The 4,715-nt window shown below is 43.7% G+C and overlaps 1 pseudogene; it reads right to left on the minus strand.

Moving 5' to 3' along the window:
• Positions 1–2,319: 2,319 nt before the first annotated feature.
• On the minus strand, positions 2,320–4,356 carry LOC100609301 (THUMP domain-containing protein 1-like; annotated as a pseudogene).
• Positions 4,357–4,715: the final 359 nt, after the last annotated feature.

Here is a 4,715-nt window from a genome sequence, read left to right on the forward strand (position 1 = left end):
TTCAGAGACTTGTTCATTTGTTCATGTGATGAAAATCGTCTGCTAAATCGGCTAGTTTCTGTAGCTATTTTTCATTTCCAAAGCATTCAGCAAAAGCTGGCTATTTTCTTGTAAGTACTCTGGCAATTCACTTTTCAACTCAAAAGTCCTGTAGAGAACTCTTCCTCTGAAAAGCCACTGGATGTCTGTATGGTACAGGAGGTTTATGCGCTGTTTGTCCAGGTTTTTGTTTTGGGTGTTTTTATTTTTTTAATATTTTTGCATAAATGGGTCTTTGATACAGGTAACCAGTTTTGTAGCATTATTCAGAATGTCATTGTATCTTCAAGTTTTTGATATCAGCATCTCTGTGAAGAAAGCAGTGTGCTATAGCGTCAACATCAGGATTTCTTCCTTTTTTTTTTTAGTGATGCAAAATGACTTATGGAGACAACCACTGATGGGGCACCAGGAGTGTAGATAACAGACCTCTGGTTATCAGATATGATATCACAACATTGTATATTGGCCTTTGTTTTGGCAGGCTCCTAGCAATAGAAAAAGTTTTCTTTGAATTTCATCATTTACAAATCTTACAAATGCTACAGCATGACAAATATTAGTGAAACCCGTTGACTCATCATCCTGGATAGAGAAGCTGCTGCTTTTCTTTTTTTTTGAGATGGAGTCTTGCTCTGTCATCAGGCTGGAGCACGGTGGCGTATCTCAGCTCACTGCAACCTCCGCCTCCTGGGTTCAAGCAGTTCTCCTGCCTCAGCCTCCCGAGTAGCTGCGACTACAGGCACATGCCACCACGCCCAGCTAATTTTTGTATTTTTAGTAGAGACAGGGTTTCACCATGTTGGCCAGGATGGTCTCCATCTCTTGACCTTGTGATCCTCCTGCCTCGGCCTCCCAAATTGCTGGGATTACAGGCGTGAGCCACTGCACCCGGCCTGAAGTTGCTTCTTTTCAGTTAATGACACAAAACCTTTTTAGCATCGTATGAGATATCATCAGTAAATCAACTTACTGAGAATAAAGTCTTTTCAATTTTGTACTGCATCCTGCCCCAGCATTTTAATGTTATTAGATTCTCATCAACTATGCATATTTTTCTTTCCTGAGATAAGTTCTGCTACTAAATAATTTGCTTTCAAAACATTTTGACTAAACGTGATTTTTGAACAAAAGCCTTACTGTTTTGATAGTCCAAAAGCCATTTGAAAATAATGAATATCCTTTCTTGTCAAGTGGCTGCGATTTATAGTTACAATTTTTAGTTTTGTAAGTTGCATGCCACAGACAATGCACAGTGGGATAGGACAGCTTGGACTGAGTCCATATTAAACCCTTAAGGAGTAGCTTTCATTATAAAGACAGAATTTCTTTGTGTCCCTTGTTGTACTAGAATACTGAAGTATACTCAGAAGACCAAAATTCTTCATCACCAACCTTTTCAGAAATGTCTGTAGCTCTGTGCCTAAAATGCCTCTCTTCTTTCTCACATCTTACCTTCCAAAATTGCAGCACTGAACTGTCAGCTTTGTTAAACACAAATGTTAATAAAATATAAAAACAGGCCAGGCGTGGTGGCTCACGCCTGTAATCCCAGCACTTTGGGAGGCCGAGGCGGGTGGATCACGAGGTCAGATCGAGACCATCCTGGCCAACACGGTGAAACCCCGTCTCTACTAAAAAAAAAAAAAAAGCAAAAAATTAGCCGGGCGTGGTGGCGGGCGCCTGTAGTCCCAGCTACTCGGGAGGCTGAGGCAGGAGAATGGCGTGAACCCAGGAGGCCGAGCTTGCAGTGAGCCGAGATCGTGCCACTGCACTCCAGCCTGGGCGACAGAGCGAGACTCTGTCTCAAGAAAAAAAAGAAAAGCAAAGAAAAAAATATATATATATATATGTATATATACACATAGACATAACCAAACAAGAAAATCACAAAGTACAAAAACTTCACCAAACAATTCAATTCTAACCTACATGATCCACACTTTTGCAATGTTTACAACAAAGTGGCAGGCGGACAGCTGAGCTGTGGCATGTAAACCTTCTTCCTTCAAATGAAAACTCCCCCCTGATTTTCTACTTTACAGTCAGTTCACTACAGTAAGTCAGCTGGCACCGCATAAGAGGAGCCTGGGAGAGGCCAACGTCCCCCTCTCCTCCCATCCTCCCATCCTCCCCTCTTTGCAATAGTGTGGCACATGGGTCTGCCTCTACATAATACCATAAGGGCTGAAAGTTCCCTAACAAAATGATTAACATGGCTGTGCAATCATTGTTCACTACTGTGAGAATAGCATAATGCAGCACACAAATAAAAAACTGTTTTTAGTCACAATTTAAGGTGGAACCCCAGCAACATCTCATAGAGACCCAGTTGAAAAACCCACCTCCAGCACGAAATGGCCTCCTATGAGAGATCATTTTCGTTTGATTTGGACCCTTCTGTGGCTTGACTTGCAAGTTCAGGTTTGGCTCCTCCCTCATTTATCACCTGTGGATTAGACGTTCTTTTCTGCCCTAGCTCTTCAGTATTCTCTGGTACCTGCTGGTTATTTTTCCCTTCTGCTGTATTGTTTTGATCTGATTTGTCAGCAGCTTCCAGTTTACCTTCTTTCCCATTTCTCTGCTTTGAATTAAGCTGTGATGGACCCTTAGAGCTCTTTATCACCTCCTGGAGATTGAATTTTCTTTTTCTTTTTTTTTTTTCTCCTTTTTTTTTTTCTTTTCTTTTTTTTTTTCTAATGCTCTGTGCCAGGCTGCAGTGCAATGGCACCATCTCACCATCTCAGCTCACTGCAACCTCCGCCCCCAGGGTCAAGCGATTCTCCTGCCTCAGCCTCCTCCCGAATAGCTGGGACTACAGGCCCGCACCACCACATCCAGCTAATTTTTGTATTTTTAGTGGAGATGGGGTTTCACCATGTTGGCCAGGATGGTCTTGATCTCTGGTCCTCATGATCAGCCTGCCTCCTTGGCCTCCCAAAGTGCTGGGATTCCAGGCATGAGCCACCACGCCCAGCCAGAAACTATTTTCTAAACTACATGTAATCTTTCAGGACACTCAGGCAACATAATTTCTACTATCACCGTGTACTGTGGATTGGTGAGAGCCACTTTATTTTCTGAATTGAGGGTGCACACTATTCCTGCCAATTTTTTGATAACTTCTCTATTCATGTGACTGTGTCTGCAGTTGGTTCTTTTCAGTGGGTTCGTAGTCTCACTGACTTAAAGAATGAAGCCCCGGACCTTCGCGGTAAGTGTTACAGCCCTTAAAAGTGGCACAGACCCAAAGAGTGAGCAGCAGCAAGATTTGTTGTGAAGAGCAAAAGAACAAAGCTTCCACAGCATGTAAGGGTACCAAGCAGGTTGCTGCTGCTGGTTGGGGGTGGCCAGCTTTTATTCCCTTATTTGTCCCCGCCCATGTCCTATTTCTGCCCTATCAGAATGCCCTTTTCTCAATCCTCCCTGTGATTGGTTACTTTTAGAATCCTGCTGATTTGTCCATTTTACAGAGGCTGATTGGTCCATTTTACAGAGCTCTGATTGGTCCATTTTACAAACCTCATGCTAGCTACAGAGCACTGATTGATGCATTTTTACAGAGTGCTGATTGGTGCATTTTACAAACCTCTTGCTAGCTACAGAGCGCTGATTGGTGCATTTTACAATCCCCTTATAAGAACAGTTCTCCAAGTCCCCACTCCACCAGGAAGTCCAGCTGGCTTCACCTCTCATGACTGCTATTTCAAGATTTGTACACAATCTGAAATGTCCCTTTGTTTGGAGCTTTAAACCAGGGTTCCAAAAATGTTTCTGCATATTTTTTCATATCTTCTAAAAAAGCTTTGCATGTGCCTGAGATGGGTAACATTCGTAGAATAACTTGAGTCTTCTTGGTTTTGTACTCATCCCGGAGAATATGATGCACCAGTTTCTCAGGTTCTTTCCCAAGTGTCCTGATGAAGGCGACGTTATTTGCTCCACTTTCCACTGACTGGAATCCTCTTAGGCTCATCTCTGTAGATGCCTCAATGTCACCAACTTCTTTCTTCAAGACAGCCTCCACATCATCATCTTCTCCCTCACTTCCAGAGGGCTGCTGATCCTTGTCTGTAAACTTTTCTGGCCCATACATGTCATCGCCATATTCGTTGAGCAGGGTGTAAGCCTCCTCCACACACTTGCGCTGGTTCATGTTGCAGGTGATGAGGATGCCCGTAGCCCGGGCTCTGGCTGACTGGGCCCGCCAGATTCGCAGTGCCGAGCTCGCTTGACCAGCACATACTGAGCCTTGCCTCTGTGCTTCCCGCCGCCAGGCTGAGGAGGCTGCTGGGCAGCAGCCGCCATGATGTGTGCAAGCTGAGAGGAAAGAGAAACGTTTCTCCACTGCAGTTGGCGTCCTCACCTCCCGGCGAACTTCTCCACGGTTTACGGGTGTGAATAGAAGAAGTATGATGGCTTCAACATTTGGCATACATATGCCTTTTTACCTGCAGACCATGAGTAGTTTTGAATCACTTCAGTGTTTTTTGTCTTCTCACAGAGTCTTCATGGACACACCTTTCTCTTTCCGAAGAAACAAATTTCTTTTGAAATCCTGTTAGTGTTTCATGAAGGCATCTAGCTAGTGCAGCTTCCTGGACCAGAGTTATGTTTGTATGATCAAGAAATCTTAGGAAACTAAACAGGATCCGAAAGCAATTATGTTTTGTGTG

This window comes from Pan troglodytes, chromosome 22, assembly GCF_028858775.2.
Source record: "Pan troglodytes isolate AG18354 chromosome 22, NHGRI_mPanTro3-v2.0_pri, whole genome shotgun sequence".
NCBI classification, from domain to species: Eukaryota; Metazoa; Chordata; class Mammalia; order Primates; family Hominidae; genus Pan; species Pan troglodytes.